The sequence below is a fragment of the Mixophyes fleayi genome, chromosome 4 (assembly GCF_038048845.1).
Source record: "Mixophyes fleayi isolate aMixFle1 chromosome 4, aMixFle1.hap1, whole genome shotgun sequence".
Lineage (NCBI taxonomy): Eukaryota > Metazoa > Chordata > Amphibia > Anura > Limnodynastidae > Mixophyes > Mixophyes fleayi.
This window is the reverse complement of record NC_134405.1, coordinates 46,627,561-46,644,407: the sequence shown is the minus strand read 5'-3', so window position 1 is coordinate 46,644,407 and position 16,847 is coordinate 46,627,561. Positions and strand designations below refer to the sequence as shown.

General features: G+C 42.2%; 8 non-coding genes across 8 annotated transcripts; all 8 read right to left on the bottom strand.

Annotated features, from left to right (window-relative positions):
* Nucleotides 1-247: 247 nt before the first annotated feature.
* On the bottom strand, nt 248-320 carry TRNAR-ACG (transfer RNA arginine (anticodon ACG)). Its single transcript has one exon. It is a non-coding gene; the product is annotated as a tRNA-Arg (tRNA).
* A 491-nt stretch (nt 321-811) lies between these two features.
* Nucleotides 812-884, bottom strand: TRNAR-ACG (transfer RNA arginine (anticodon ACG)). The gene has a single exon. It is a non-coding gene; the product is annotated as a tRNA-Arg (tRNA).
* Nucleotides 885-1,306: 422 nt separating this feature from the next.
* Nucleotides 1,307-1,378, bottom strand: TRNAH-GUG (transfer RNA histidin (anticodon GUG)). Its single transcript has one exon. It is a non-coding gene; the product is annotated as a tRNA-His (tRNA).
* A 503-nt stretch (nt 1,379-1,881) lies between these two features.
* On the bottom strand, nt 1,882-1,953 carry TRNAH-GUG (transfer RNA histidin (anticodon GUG)). Its single transcript has one exon. It is a non-coding gene; the product is annotated as a tRNA-His (tRNA).
* Nucleotides 1,954-1,961: 8 nt separating this feature from the next.
* Nucleotides 1,962-2,034, bottom strand: TRNAC-ACA (transfer RNA cysteine (anticodon ACA)). Its single transcript has one exon. It is a non-coding gene; the product is annotated as a tRNA-Cys (tRNA).
* Nucleotides 2,035-3,111: 1,077 nt separating this feature from the next.
* TRNAC-ACA (transfer RNA cysteine (anticodon ACA)) lies at nt 3,112-3,184 on the bottom strand. The gene has a single exon. It is a non-coding gene; the product is annotated as a tRNA-Cys (tRNA).
* A 423-nt stretch (nt 3,185-3,607) lies between these two features.
* TRNAH-GUG (transfer RNA histidin (anticodon GUG)) lies at nt 3,608-3,679 on the bottom strand. The gene has a single exon. It is a non-coding gene; the product is annotated as a tRNA-His (tRNA).
* An 8-nt stretch (nt 3,680-3,687) lies between these two features.
* On the bottom strand, nt 3,688-3,760 carry TRNAC-ACA (transfer RNA cysteine (anticodon ACA)). Its single transcript has one exon. It is a non-coding gene; the product is annotated as a tRNA-Cys (tRNA).
* Nucleotides 3,761-16,847: the final 13,087 nt, after the last annotated feature.

Here is a 16,847-nt window from a genome sequence, read left to right as displayed (position 1 = left end):
GTTCCCTGTCTTTCAAGAGATTTTCTCACAACTGAAGTTTCAAAACATGTATAGATACTTTGGCAACTAGCATTATAGCGAAAAAATGCAAGCAAGTACAAAGATTCAGCATACTTTCTAAAATTCTGCTAACATTGAAAAGTTGTGACAGAGAAACAAAAGTAACATGGCGTGACCCGGATTCGAACCAAGGTTGCTGTGGCCACAACGCAGAATACTAAACACTATACGATCACAGCAACTTTTTCGAGCCAGGTAGGAGTCGAACCTACAATCTTCTGATCCGTAGTGAGATGCGTTATCCACTGCGCCACTGGCCCAACTGTTGGTGTACTTGATGGACTCTTTCACCATAAATTGAGAGCTGATCGAAGCCTTGCTACAGGGCTCTATGGTTATTTCAGCATATGTCACATTTTGGTAGCTGAACCAACAGTTGCTGCAGGGCTCCTTTCCCATAAATATCTCAATTTTAAGGTTCTTTGTGATTCCCAAAAGATCTTTCAAGTTTGTGATGAACATGCTCAGACAGAATCCAAATAATCTAATTTCTTGATGTCAGGAATTTCTGTCAAGTTCCCAGTCTTTCAAGAGATTTTCTCACAACTGAAGTTTCAAAACATGTATAGATACTTTGGCAACTAGCATTATAGCGAAAAATTGCAAGCAAGTACAAATATTCAGCATACTTTCTAAAATTCTGCTAACATTGAAAAGTTGTGACAGAGAAACAAAAGCAACATGCCGTGACCCGGAGTTGCTGTGGCTACAACGCAGAGTACTAACCACCATATGATCACGGCAACTTTTCCGGGCCAGGTAGGAGTCGAACCTACAATCTTCTGATCCGTAGTCAGACGCGTTATCCATTGCGCCACTGGCCCAACTGTTGCTGTATTTGATGGACTCTTTCACCACAAATTGAGAGCTGATCGAAGCTTTGCTACAGGGCTCTATGGTTATTTCAGCATATGTCACATTTTGGTAGCTGAACCAACAGTTGCTGCAGGGCTCCTTTCCCATAAATATCTCAATTTCAAGGTTCTTTGTGATTTCAAAAAGATCTTTCAAGTTTGTGATGAACATGCTCAGACAGAATCCAAATAATCTAATTTCTTGATGTCAGGAATTTCTGTCAAGTTCCCAGTCTTTCAAGAGATTTTCTCACAACTTAAGTTTTAAAACATGTATAGATACTTTGGCAACTAGCATTATAGCGAAAAATTGCAAGCAAGTACAAAGATTCAGCATACTTTCTAAAATTCTGCTAACATTGAAAAGTTGTGACAGAGAAACAAAACTAACATGCCGTGACCCGGATTCGAACCGGGGTTGCTGCGGCCACAACGCAGAGTACTAACCACTATACGATCACGGCAACTTTTCCGGGCCAGGTAGGAGTCGCACCTACAATCTTCTGATCTGTAGTCAGACACGTGATCCATTGCGCCACTGGCACAACTGTTCTTGTATTTGATGGACTCTTTCACCACAAATTGAGAGCTGATCGAAGCCTTGCTACTGGGCTCTATGGTTATTTCAGCATATGTCACATTTTGGTAGCTGAACCAACAGTTGCTGCAGGACTCCTTTCCCATAAATATCTCAATTTCAAGGTTCTTTGTGATTTCCAAAAGATCTTTCAAGTTTGTGATGAACATGCTCAGACAGAGTCCAAATAATCTAATTTCTTGATGTCAGGAATTTCTGTCAAGTTCCCTGTCTTTCAAGAGATTTTCTCACAACTGAAGTTTTAAAACATGTATAGATACTTTGGCAACTAGCATTATAGCGAAAAAATGCAAGCAAGTACAAAGATTCAGCATACTTTCTAAAATTCTGCTAACATTGAAAAGTTGTGACAGAGAAACAAAACTAACATGCCGTGACCCGGATTCGAACCGGGGTTGCTGCGGCCACAACGCAGAGTACTAACCACTATACGATCACGGCAACTTTTCCGAGCCAGGTAGGAGTCGCACCTACAATCTTCTGATCTGTAGTCAGACACGTTATCCATTGCGCCACTGGCCCAACTGTTGGTGTACTTGATGGACTCTTTCACCATAAATTGAGAGCTGATCGAAGCCTTGCTACAGGGCTCTATGGTTATTTCAGCATATGTCACATTTTGGTAGCTGAACGAACAGTTGCTGCAGGGCTCCTTTCCCATAAATATCTCAATTTCAAGGTTCTTTGTGATTTCCAAAAGATCTTTAAAGTTTGTGATGAACATGCTCAGACAGAGTCCAAATAATCTAATTTCTTGATGTCAGGAATTTCTGTCAAGTTACCTGTCTTTCAAGAGATTTTCTCACAACTGAAGTTTCAAAACATGTATAGATACTTTGGCAACCAGCATTATAGCGAAAAATTGCAAGCAAGTACAAAGATTCAGCATACTTTCTAAAATTCTGCTAACATTGAAAAGTTGTGACAGAGAAACAAAAGTAACATGCCGTGACCCGGATTCGAACCAAGGTTGCTGCGGCCACAACGCTGAGTACTAACCTCTATACGATCACGGCAACTTTTCCGGGCTAGGTAGGAGTCGAACCTACAATCTTCAGATCCGTAGTCAGATGCGTTATCCGTTGCGCCACTGGCCCAACTGTTGCTGTATTTGATGGACTCTTACACCACAAATTGAGAGCTGATCGAAGCCTTGCTACTGGGCTCTATGGTTATTTCAGCATATGTCACATTTTGGTAGCTGAACCAACAGTTGCTGCAGGACTCCTTTCCCATAAATATCTCAATTTCAAGGTTCTTTGTGATTTCCAAAAGATCTTTCAAGTTTGTGATGAACATGCTCAGACAGAGTCCAAATAATCTAATTTCTTGATGTCAGGAATTTCTGTCAAGTTCCCTGTCTTTCAAGAGATTTTCTCACAACTGAAGTTTCAAAACATGTATAGATACTTTGGCAACTAGCATTATAGCGAAAAAATGCAAGCAAGTACAAAGATTCAGCATACTTTCTAAAATTCTGCTAACATTGAAAAGTTGTGACAGAGAAACAAAAGTAACATGGCGTGACCCGGATTCGAACCAAGGTTGCTGTGGCCACAATGCAGAATACTAACCACTATACGATCACAGCAACTTTTTCGAGCCAGGTAGGAGTCGAACCTACAATCTTCTGATCTGTAGTGAGATGCGTTACCCATTGCGCCACTGGCCCAACTGTTGGTGTACTTGATGGACTCTTTCACCATAAATTGAGAGCTGATCGAAGCCTTGCTACAGGGCTCTATGGTTATTTCAGCATATGTCACATTTTGGTAGCTGAACGAACAGTTGCTGCAGGGCTCCTTTCCCATAAATATCTCAATTTCAAGGTTCTTTGTGATTTCAAAAAAGATCTTTCAAGTTTGTGATGAACATGCTCAGACAGAATCCAAATAATCTAATTTCTTGATGTCAGGAATTTCTGTCAAGTTCCCTGTCTTTCAAGAGATTTTCTCACAACTTAAGTTTTAAAACATGTATAGATACTTTGGCAACTAGCATTATAGCGAAAAATTGCAAGCAAGTACAAAGATTCAGCATACTTTCTAAAATTCTGCTAACATTGAAAAGTTGTGACAGAGAAACAAAACTAACATGCCGTGACCCGGATTCGAACCGGGGTTGCTGCGGCCACAACGCAGAGTACTAACCACTATACGATCACGGCAACTTTTCCGAGCCAGGTAGGAGTCGCACCTACAATCTTCTGATCTGTAGTCAGACACGTTATCCATTGCGCCACTGGCCCAACTGTTGGTGTACTTGATGGACTCTTTCACCATAAATTGAGAGCTGATCGAAGCCTTGCTACAGGGCTCTATGGTTATTTCAGCATATGTCACATTTTGGTAGCTGAACGAACAGTTGCTGCAGGGCTCCTTTCCCATAAATATCTCAATTTCAAGGTTCTTTGTGATTTCCAAAAGATCTTTCAAGTTTGTGATGAACATGCTCAGACAGGGTCCAAATAATCTAATTTCTTGATGTCAGGAATTTCTGTCAAGTTCCCTGTCTTTCAAGAGATTTTCTCACAACTGAAGTTTCAAAACATGTATATATACTTTGGCAACTAGCATTATAGCGAAAAATTGCAAGCAAGTACAAAGATTCAACATACTTTCTAAAATTCTGCTAACATTGAAAAGTTGTGACAGAGAAACAAAAGTAACATGCCGTGACCCGGATTCGAACCAAGGTTGCTGTGGCCACAACGCAGAGTACTAACCACCATACGATCACGGCAATTTTTCCGAGCCAGGTAGGAGTCGCACCTACAATCTTCTGATCTGTAGTCAGACACGTTATCCATTGCACCACTGGTCCAACTGTTGTTGTGTTTGATGGACTCGTTCACCACAAATTTAGAGCTGATCGAAGCCTTGCTACAGGGCTCTATGGTTATTTCAGCATATGTCACATTTTGGTAGCTGAACCAACAGTTGCTGCAGGGCTCCTTTCCCATAAATATCTCAATTTTAAGGTTCTTTGTGATTTCCAAAAGATCTTTCAAGTTTGTGATGAACATGCTCAGACAGAATCCAAATAATCTAATTTCTTGATGTCAGGAATTTCTGTCAAGTTCCCAGTCTTTCAAGAGATTTTCTCACAACTGAAGTTTCAAAACATGTATAGATACTTTGGCAACTAGCATTATAGCGAAAAATTGCAAGCAAGTACAAAGATTCAGCATACTTTCTAAAATTCTGCTAACATTAAAAAGTTGTGACAGAGAAACAAAAGTAACATGCCGTGACCCGGATTCGAACCAGGGTTGCTGCGGCCACAACGCAGAGTACTAACTACTATACGATCACAGCAACTTTTCCGAGCCAGGTAGGAATCGCACCTACAATCTTCTGATCTGTAGTCAGACGCGTTATCCATTGCGCCACTTGCACAACTGTTGTTGTATTTGATGGACTCTTTCACCACAAATTGAGAGCTGATCGAAGCCTTGCTACAGGGCTCTATGGTTATTTCAGCATATGTCATATTTTGGTAGCTGAACCAACAGTTGCTGCAGGGCTCCTTTCCCATAAATATCTCAATTTCAAGGTTCTTTGTGATTTACAAAAGATCTTTCAAATTTGTGATGAACATGCTCAGACAGAATCCAAATAATCTAATTTCTTGATGTCAGGAATTTCTGTCAAGTTCCCAGTCTTTCAAGAGATTTTCTCACAACTTAAGTTTCAAAACATGTATAGATACTTTGGCAACTAGCATTATAGCGAAAAATTGCAAGCAAGTACAAAGATTCAGCATACTTTCTAAAATTCTGCTAACATTGAAAATTTGTGACAGAGAAAAAAAAGCAACATGCTGTGACCTGGATTCGAACCGAGGTTGCTGAGGCCACAACGCAGAGTACTAACCACTATACGATCGTGGCAACATTTTCGAGCCAGGTAGGAGTCGAACCTACAATCTTCTAATCTGTAGTCAGATGTGTTATCCATTGCACCACTGGTCCAACTGTTGTTGTGTTTGATGGACTCGTTCACCACAAATTGAGAGCTGATCGAAGCCTTGCTACAGGGCTCTATGGTTATTTCAGCATATGTCACATTTTGGTAGCTGAACCAACAGTTGCTGCAGGGCTCCTTTCCCATAAATATCTCAATTTTAAGGTTCTTTGTGATTTCCAAAAGATCTTTCAAGTTTGTGATGAACATGCTCAGATAGAATCCAAATAATCTAATTTCTTGATGTCAGGAATTTCTGTCAAGTTCCCAGTCTTTCAAGAGATTTTCTCACAACTGAAGTTTCAAAACATGTATAGATACTTTGGCAACTAGCATTATAGCGAAAAATTGCAAGCAAGTACAAATATTCAGCATACTTTCTAAAATTCTGCTAACATTGAAAAGTTGTGACAGAGAAACAAAAGCAACATGCTGTGACCTGGATTCGAACCGAGGTTGCTGTGGCCACAACGCAGAGTACTAACCACCATATGATCACGGCAATTTTTCCGAGCCAGTTAGGAGTCAAACCTACAATCTTCTGACCCGTAGTCAGACGCGTTATCCATTGCGCCACTGGCCCAACTGTTGCTGTACTTGATGGACTCTTTCACCACAAATTGAGAGCTGATCGAAGCCTTGCTACAGGGCTCTATGGTTATTTCAGCATATGTCACATTTTGGTAGCTGAATGAACAGTTGCTGCAGAGCTCCTTTCCCATAAATATCTCAATTTCAAGGTTTCCAGTAGACAGGGAGAGAACTTACTGTGGACACATGAGGGAATAAGGAATAGAAAGTGATGGACAGCTGGAAGACCTGACACGTAACAAAAGTGTGGAAGAGGTGAATTTCATCAGGGACTGTGTTTTATCAAGATCTAGAGGTTGGGAAAGATAAGTATTACCCATTGTCTTTCACAGAACTGGCCCAAACATTGCTGTAGGGACACAGCAGGGCAGACCCAATGGAAGGCCAGCTCATCTCCACTCCCACTCCAACCCTCTGGCCCAGCACCCACCAATGTTTAAGAAGGAAAGATGCAGGGGTTTGTCTAGGGATGGGAAAACACTGTGGGAATTTGACCATGGATATAAGGAGCCACTCCAGGGGGGAGGAGTATTAATTTTGAGGATTGAATCCCAGAAGGTGTGGGGCTGACTGGTGTGGAGTTTCTGTTCTCTACCAGCAGACCCGGTGATCATCACTTTCCTATATCTGCAGATACGGGCTGTTGCTCCATCTTGGGACCCATTATCACCTCGATACTCGCCTAGTTTCGTGCAGGAGCAGGGGTTGGAGTGGGAATGGAGTTGAGTCAGCATCCACAGTGGCTCGCTTGCTGTGTCCCTGCCACAATGTCTGGCCCAGCCCTGTGGAAGACAATGGGTCGTCCTTGGCTTTCCCCACCTCGAGATCTTAGATAGCACCCAGTCCTTCCTGAAACTATCGTCTTCCATGCTTTTGGTACATGTCAGGGCTTCTAGCTGTACCTCCCTTCCTGTCCCTTCCTTCTTACTCCATATGTGTCAGGAAAAAGCCCTCCCCCCATCCGCTGTGTGAAATTTAAGAACTGGTCCTCGAGCGACAGTCAATATAACCCTGCGAATTGACAGGCTAGTAGATGTTATCTTGTTAGTGTGGACCGATCCCTTCACAGGCTCTATCCATTCTTTTAAGAGAACTGATAATAAAATAACCTTTACAAGAAGTTTGAGCACTGCAAAGGGAAAGGGGCTTCTATTCTTTCATCTTATTAATTCTTAGGACATCAAAAGATTTCAGGGTTAGTGTGGACCTTAAGAAACTTAGCTCCTTCCATAATGTTAGACCATTCAATATGGTGTTATTAATGTCCATCTCACATGAGATCAGACAGGTTATCAAGCTCTGAAAATAGATTCTATCAGGTGAAACTTTGCACTGATGTGTACGTTTCCCCCATTTCTCTTTGATATCAAAAGTGTTGGAGAAGATCAAAGATGACAAGCCAGAATTTATTGTCATTCTCTTGTTGTGTCATTGTTTTTGGAAGTTCTGTAGCAAGTGATGTCTCCATCATTTACATAAGGTTACCTGCTATCCTGCACCTTCACCCCATCAAGAAGCTGTGTTTCACGGCTTGGTGATTGAAAGAAAGAAAAATAAGAATTAAGAGGCTCAAACAATACTATTCATTCTTTGATGACAGTAATATAGATAAGTACCTGCACAGCCTATTATAAGGTCTGTCAGATTGATTCCAGCACATGGTTAACACATTTAAGAATCAACTATCTGAGGCCATTGTCAGCTTTAACGTGGGATATCCTTAGGCTGATATATACACTGGTTTTAAAGTTATATGCCTTTAAAGCTGCAACATTTTTTACAAAACAATTCCTTTTAACATTGTTTTAAATATCATTTGTAACTCACCTAATTGAGATAGAGAGTTGGGCAAGGTATCATTTTAAACCTATTTTTATGGACTTCCATATGATATATAACACAGCAGTATGTTTCAATAAAAGTTAAAATGACAAAAATGTCAATATAAAAATTTAGATTTTCCCAAAAAGCCATATTTTTTAATTTTTGAAAAACATCTACAAAAATGTTCATACTGCTGTTAATAAATCCTCAAAGTTTTATTTTAGGATCATGATGGGATCATCTGCTACAAGAGCTTTAATTTCGGACTGTTTGTTAAAATAATGAAATGAGATCTAGGCCTGTTCATTACTTTTAATTTATCTCCTTAAACAATCCCTTTCATTCTACATTATGTACAATGACACAGTATGTTAATATTGATTTTGTTTTAATCATGCGTATCTAATTGAAAGATTTTTATAACACAATTTTTTTTTAAAAAAGCCAAAAATATCAAACAAACAAATAAAACTGACATGTTATGCTTTTGATAATCCAATCAATGAATTAACATATTAGTTATCCAGGTTAAAAATATAGTAACAAGTTAGGCAAATAGTTAACAATTGGATTTAAACAATTAATAAAGAAAGGGTTGACATAATGGCAGTTGTTCCAATACAGAGATTTGAAACATATATAAATGTGTCAGTTGATAAACTAACAAAGCATATAAAACAGAATTATTGTACATTTAATAATACAGCTCAGGATAACACATAAATAGGTGGATGCGCAGGGCAATGCTAACTTGGGACCCAGAAGGAGAAGCCTGTGAAAATACTAGTCAGGAGGCACATAAACTTCCCCATCTCCAGAATGTATTCTATACTTGGAGTTGCACCAGTAATACCATATCTAGTAATACTTATGACTGGCATTTCTAACCTTGTACATGTAGCGTTCATGGCCCATAACTCCATTTACTAGAAGCTCGCCCTTTTTGGAAGCTAGGGGAAATACTGAAATATTGAAGACATTTGTGATAATTTTATGTCTTTAACATATTTTAAGAAAGTTTACTACAGATCATTTGGTGCTGCTGCTCTGGATGGATGGTGCTACTTGATGGGTTGGAACTGGCTGAAGGCTTCATTTGTTTTTAGTATTTCCATTTCAGAAAGGGTGTACATTCGACCTCTTGGAGTTAACGTATTAACCTTACACAGAACATCTACCACAGTAATCCATAAATCATCCGGTTTCATTGGGTATGAAAAAGATGGCGATGGACCAGCTGGACGGAGGAATGTCACTTTCACTTCATCAATGTTTTAATTTTTTTTCCAGAGCACTTACATAACCTCTGATGTCAGCAAGTGGGAGCTTCTCTTGGGATGTTGTCACTCAGTGTCTGTTCCAATGAATTCTGTGAGAAGGAAAACGTCTTCATAAAGATTTTTGTTGTGGATGCGGTATGTATGAAAGCAAAGAATTACAGGGTCCCAGTGTTAGAGATCGCGGCGGCCGCGGGCACCGCCGCGACTCTCCTGGGTCCTCTGATGACGTCCTGGCCGTTGCTACGGTAACCGGGACATCACTTCCGGTTTCCACGCCTGTGCAACAAACGGGACGCTACAGACTCCCTGTCGCCGCTCCCGGCCAGCTGGTCAAGAGGCGGGCGCGCGTGCACAGGGCTAGTTAGGGGAGAGCCAATCATGGCTATCCAGGTGCCTAGGAGGCAGTTTGTCGGTGGGTCATTTATTATTATGCAGCTGAGCACTGAATTACGATTGGCCACCAACACTTCTATCTATTAGGCTTCTCCTGTGAAGGCTCGTCTCTGATTGGCTGCTTGAACTATTTAAGGCAGTGAGGACTGAGCCTCACTGCCGGTTATAGCTGTCACGAGCCGCGGCGGTACTCACAGCCGCCGCGGCTCGCTTCCTGCCTGCCCCAGCGTCCCGGCCGTCACCATGACGACTGGGACGTCACTTCCCTTCAACTCCCGACCGTTGCCGAGGCAACGGCCGGACGCCCAGCAGTGTAGTGCCGCGTCCCAGCAACAGGGGACAGCCGGGCGCGTGCGCAGAAGGACCTAATAGCCTGCTGGCTATTAGGCTGTAATTATTTTATTAGTCAGCTCCTGGGAGTAGTTGCAGAGCTAGGCTCTGATAGGCTCACCTGTACATTTAAGGCAATGAGGTCTGCTACCTCATTGCCGGTTATAGCATTCTGTCCTTAGTCCTGCTGCCTGCTTGTGCTATCCGTTTGGTTCTTGCTACCTTGGATTTGACTACCCGTGTTTTGACCCCTGCTTGTTCTTGGACCTGTGACCCTTCTCTTCTGACCTCGACCTTTTGCCTGGATTTCGGATTTTGCTTCTCTGCCTGTGTGTCTGACCCTTCGCTTGTCTCTGGATTTTACATCTGTGCCTGTGACCCTTTGACCTAGGATTCTGCTTAACTGCAGCCCGCCAATCACTCCACTCCTGGGTACTCCTTTAAGCCAGTATATGTTACTCGACCCTCGGTCTGTCCCCACCACTAGGGGCTCCAGCGAACACCGGGCCTTCAGAGTAGTCCCCGAGTTTCACTGTACTGGCTTGGGAGTTCCTAACAATAGCGTCCTGTTTACAGTTCTGCTGCCTGTTACTTTATCTCTGTGCTTGGTGTTTAACCTATCATAGATTTCCCGTGTATGAACCTTGCTTGTTCCTGGACTTTGAACCTGTGCTTCTGACCCTGACCAATTGCCTGAACCCGGATTTTGCTTCTCTGCTAGTGCCCCTGATCTTTCGCCTGTCCCTGGATTCCGAACCTGTGCCTGTGACCTCTGACCTTGGTTTGTTCTGTGGATATGCTGTCTGCTGCCGACACCAATCCTGCCTGAACCCCATGCTGCTGTCTGCCATAACACTCTATTCCTGGGTTCTCCTTAGCCGGTACACAACTCTCGACCCTCTGTTAGCCTGCGGCCAAGTCTGTCCCCACCACTAGGGGCTCCGGTTTACACCTGGCTTTCGGAGTAGACTCCGGGTTTTGTTGTACCAGCTGGAGGAGTTCCTAACACCCAGGAATCGTTACTGTGTCTTTGAAGTGATCATCTAAAAATATTGCTATATGAATATGTTCTTCTTGTGCTGAGAAAGTAAAATGTATTCCTGTAATGTTTTCCTCTGTCCAGTCAAAAGTTGTTTTGTAAGAATCTGATTATCATATGGACGTTGTAAGCTTGCTCGGGATGCTAACCTATTCACTGTGCCATCTACACCATCACAAGGCCCTTAGCCACTGTGCTTCTATACCAATATCATCTTTATGAGAGGATAAGTTGGCAAATTAGAAAAGTAGAAAATCTTTTTTGGTGATTTCTCAAATTTTGTCTTCAAAAAGTTTCCTCTGGAAGCAGTAGACTGCCACTGTGTTGTGTACCCCTTCTGCAAGTAGCTGTTCCTCCCAGGACACATTCTCCCAGTCTGATATTCCACTGTAATTAAACACTCCACTTTTTCAAATGTGACACAAATGGTATAGGGTTGGGTGGTCTTAAATTAGTGACCTAGGGGCTTTTCTTCACAAATAATAGCCCATCCAAAACTATCCCTTCCCTGTAAAAGACAGGTCTATTCAGCACAACTGAAGTGTCTTTCCACATGGAGTATTTTTCCACTTAAGTTCACACGCCTATGCAGATGTGGGAGCAAGCACTGTCTGTGGAATCTCGTCCCCAAATAGACCTGAAGTGGAAAGTGCATTCCTCTAATGAAGTGAACTGGAAAAAATATTGTTTTGTTGATTTTCTCAGATGTGTAGTGCCTCGATAAATACAATTTTCATGAATCACTCAAAAAATGAAAGCTCTTGTAGAAGATGATTCCATCATAATCCCAAAATAAAACTTTGGGGATTTATTAACAACAGTATGTACAATTTTTGAGATGCTTTTCAAAAATTAAAAAATATGGCTTACTGAAAAAAATCTAAATTTTGATTTTGAAAATTTTACAATTTAAATCTTTATACAAACATACTGCTGTGTTATATATCATATGAAAGTCCATAAAAAGAGGTTTAAAATGATACCTTGCCTAACTCTCTAGCACTATGTTTAAAACAATTGTTTTTTGTTAAAAAATTGCAGCTTTTAATAGGTTGCAGGGCACTGCTCTACAGACACTATTGAAGGCTGGCACAGTATCTTTTTTGCCTCAAAGTGCTGGAGCCATGAGTTCAATTCAATATTTGTATCCTCCCCATGTTTGCATACGTTTCTTCTGGGTGCTCCAGTTTCCTCCTGCAGTCCAAAACATACTGGTAGGTTAATTGGCTGCTAAAAAAAAAGAGACTCCTATGGAATATATTGGCACTATATAAATAAATGATGATGACGATGACTCCTATATGTGTGCGTAGAAGATAATTCAGATTGTAAATTCCATTAGGGGAGGAGTTGAGGTGAATAATGAAATATTCCCTGTAAAGTGCTGCATAATATTGCTGCACTATAAAACTAAACAATAAAATTATTGCAAGGAGGATTATAAGCAGCATTCAGCGGGTATAAAAACAGAGATCTGAAAGAGCAGCACGTTGCTTCCACTAGGGATCCTTGGGGCTACACGCCTCCAAAACAAACTTATTCGACACACCCTTACAGCGGCCACATGCCAACTCGCCGCTGACTGAAAACAGCAGAACCCTCCTTCTATTCAATTTATAATTAACAGAGTGTGGCATATCCAGCGTATGGAATTTATGACCAGCATTCTCAACAATTCCTCCAAATCTTTTAACAAAATTTGGTCTCCGTGGTTATCCTTTTTCAACTGTTGCTCTCCCTTTTCCCTTCCTTTGATATCTCGATAGGCACAATCTTTCTGGTCAAAATACTGCTTCCATCTTCTTTCTTTTTTCTCACGGCTCTAGTTTCTATTCTCCTACCCCCCTTTACCCTCCCTCCTTATGTAAAAACCGGAGTCATCCGATACTGATATGCTAATGTGGCTGTCCCATTTCTCTCTGTTGGACATACTGTATATCTTGTTTTATTGACATGTTTTGTAACATTGCTTTACTAGACTCCTATTGTTTGTATTGTTTTTACTCTTCAAAAATAAACTTTCCCAAAAAAAAGAAAGAGCAGCATGTTGAGCAAAGACATATAATTTAAAGTAATGTTTTCCATCCACACAGGCTCCCTTAAATCAATGCACACCTATGTAACAGTCAGCAAGACTGTCTTCTATGGGACCCCTAACAGTATCTTAATATTGGAGCCAATGACAGTTGTATATTTTTTTAGAAGTTCAGAGGATTAATCACAAGAAAAATTTCAATTTATGTCAGATGGGTTGTGTGTTTTGAGATAGAGTGGGCATTACATATAGTTTAAACATTATGGAAAAAGGCATATTTTTTTAATTATTATTATTGTATCTACTATATCTGTTGATTTCTTATCACATTCCTTATCTTTAGTGTGTAATACTAAATTCATTCACAGTAGCAATGCAGCATGTACATATAAAATCCTTGCTAATGCAGTCTGAAGTGGTGTGTGGACAAATTGAAAAGTGCAGAATTGGAACAAATTCACAAAGCTAAGTTTAATACCGGTCCCTACTGGTAATTCGAACAGTTAACTGTTGGAAAGATCAAATACATGAAGGGATAAATCAGTGTTGGCGAACCTGTGACACTCCAGGTGTTGTTTAACTACAAGTCCCAGCATACCCTTCCAGCAATAAGCTGCTATATATTGGCAAAGTATGCTGGAACTTGTAGTTTCACAACACCTGGAGTGTCACATGTTAGCCAACATTGGGATAAATACTGAACTGTAGTTAATGACAGATAAAATATACTTCATTATACAGGAAAGGTGTGCCCACCATGTCCACTAATCCTGTACTGGTAAACGATGGAGCTTTCCTTGGTGTAAGATAGCCTTCTCCTGGAGGCCTATATCAGCCACCCGGCAGGAGGTGCTGTGACAAGGTACACTTTGGTACCATTTTAGGTTTGTACTTTACATAGACAGTGTCAGGCGCCGTCCCTGTGCCGCGTCCTCCGCACAGGGACGGGCGCCTGTCTCTGCTAACAGACGTCTAGTTGCTAAGAAACCAGACGTCACTTCCGGGTCGCGGCAGCCGCGCGTCCCGTTGCTTAGCAACGGGACACTGTCCACAGTCTCCGGCGGTGGTGTTCAGCGTCACCACCGCCGTTAGGAAGCCCTGCCCCCTTCACCTATATATTCTAGACTCTGGCACCTAATGAGTGCCAGAGTATTAGGTCCCTGATATCTCCAGCGTTTTGTATCCTTGTGCTCCCAGTGTATTGACCCGGCTTGTTCCAGACTACTCCTATTCTTCATTCCTCGTGTATTGACCCGGCTAAGTTTTGACTACTCTCCTGTCTCCCGTGCTCCGGCTAGTTACTGACCACGCTTTGGATTTCCCTATTGCTCCTTCTGACACGCACGGCTTGACCCGGACCGCCTGACTCTTCTTCCATCGCGCACGCTTCGCTGGTTACTCCCTCTGAGGACCGCGACCTGCGTGTCTCCCGCAGCAAAGTCAATACTCCCTTGCGGGGGTTCCTGGCAAAGACCAGGGACACGTTAGACTCCGCGCCTCTTTGGTGAGTAGTGCTGAAACCAGTAAGCTGCGCACTTCAAGTTCCGTGACAGATAGAGCCTGAAGTGGCTAACTCAGATATATACATAAGTAGGCTGCTCAGGTACCTCTAATGTCTGCACCAGTGGTCAAAGAGGAAATCTAGAAGTGGCGGTATGGAAAATGTAATGGCAATGTATGGCTGGGTACACACTACAGACTTTTCAGACGATTATTATTATTATTATTATTATCATTATCATTTATTTGTTGGGCGCCACAGGGTTTTCGCAGCGCCGTACATAATACGAACAGTAGACCATAGAGGGTAAAACATCACAGAACAATAAACACTAAGTACCAACGCTTTGGAAACTCCGGGCAGATATATGGAATGAGGGCGGAGCAGAAGAGTCGGTATGAAGACAGGAGAAGGGCCCTGCTCATACGAGCTTACATCCTAAGGGAGGGTGGACAAAACAGACACGAAGGGAGGCAGTGATGCAAGGGAGAAAAAGGGACCAGGGGAGAGGAAGGAGAACAAGCAGAGTGGATGAGGGGTTAAGTGGATGGTTGGTAGGCTTTCAGGAACAGGTGAGTTTTGAGTGCCCGTTTGAAGGAGCACAGATTTGGAGCGAGACGGATGGAGCGAGGGAGGTCATTCCAGTGCAGGGGGGCAGCTCGGGATTATTGTGCCAATCACACAAGAAACCACTGTATTAGTGTGTACACTGAAACGATGAACAATGGTCTTTCCAAAGCTTATTGTATCGGTTCATTTGATTTATAAACCGGACTAAAAATTTTGTTCAGCAATGGAACAATGTCCTTCCAACTCTGCAGTGCGTATGCACTCACGAACAAACTCTCCATAGAGTTTACAGATTCATGATCTTTTCAGCAGATGGTTGACAGATGAAGAGCACAGATCTGTGGGTAAATCTTTTAAAACCTGTAAAGTGTGTACACATGAAATGGCGTGCTGATCTGGACTTTTTTCAGTCGTTGGTAAAATCATTACTGATATGGTATCGGGAGACATTTTCTGTAGTGTGTACCCTGCCTGAGTGAATGGAATTTAAAAGTTTTACAATGAAGCCAGGGGAGAAATGGCGTTATGCAGAGCCGTAACTTGAAATGTTGTCTCCTAGAGCAAAAAGGAAATGTGACGCCCGCAAACCCTCAAATTAATGTAAAATATTAATTACCTGCACCCCCCTTCATGATAGCGCTATGGGCGGCCCTATTTATGGCTCTGTCGTTATGCATACCACCATATACAGCCCCTCTTCGACCACTGGTTTGCACACAAGACTGGCATTGAACGCTGATGGGGCTGACTTCGCCAGAACTCTAGTGATTTCAGGGATGGGACCCACACCGTTCTGTTAGTTAATGGGCGCGTGGTGTGGTATTACTTTTTAAAAAATTATTTCAACTGCAATGAATTATTATTTCCTGACGTGGCAAACATAAATTACTTATCATCACAATGCTTATACTTGTCAACCAGTGGAAGATCCAGGAGTTTGCTGCCGGCGGTTGCACACTATGTGCAGGTCCGTTCGGCAGGGAGAGTGTTCTGCCTGAACCTGCACATAGGGGCATATTCAATTCTTGGCGAAAACACCAAAAATCACGCGGTCCACGCACTATTAAAGTGCGCTCAAAAACCGTTAATACGGTAATTTTCTCGCTGGTTTTCAGCTCACAGCTCCCTGAGCAGCGAGCTGAAATCCAGCTAACTATTACCGTAATAACGGTAGTAGTTTTTACGCGGCGGGACTTCCGGAGAATTGAATATGCCCCATAGTGTGCAGCCGCAGGCAGCCTTAGCTGTCAAAAAGGGGCCGGGGTCCAAATCCTCCCCTAAAATAATATTCTAGATCCGCCCCTTTTGTCAGCACTAGACTTTTTATGAAAACTTATGACAGTTCAGTACACTAAAAACACAAAGGACACTACGCCTCCAACTTAACTACAATCCTAAAATATGCTCATACTATAATACTGTATTTTAAGTAATCCCTGTATTGCCATTATTTTCTATAGAACCAGCATTTACTCCTTACGCCCAGGCAGCATCTGGCGTTCCAGCTGTTGTAGAACCACAAGACCCTGCACGCCCAGAGCTCTGGCTGACATTTGCAACGCCAGTGGTTGCCTCAGCTCGCCTTCTGTTGTTATGTCGTCACAAAATACCAACTTCTCGAATTTAGAACCCACGATAAGGGATCACTGATTGTTTACATCTATGAGAACGCTTTTCATCGCTCTTTTCTGCCACTGTATTGAAGGGGGAGAAAAAAAAGACCGCCTCGGCTTCTGACCAATCACGTCACTCGTCTCTTAGGCTGGAGGCTTACTTGCATATAAGAGCTACTCTGCAATTGGCCGGT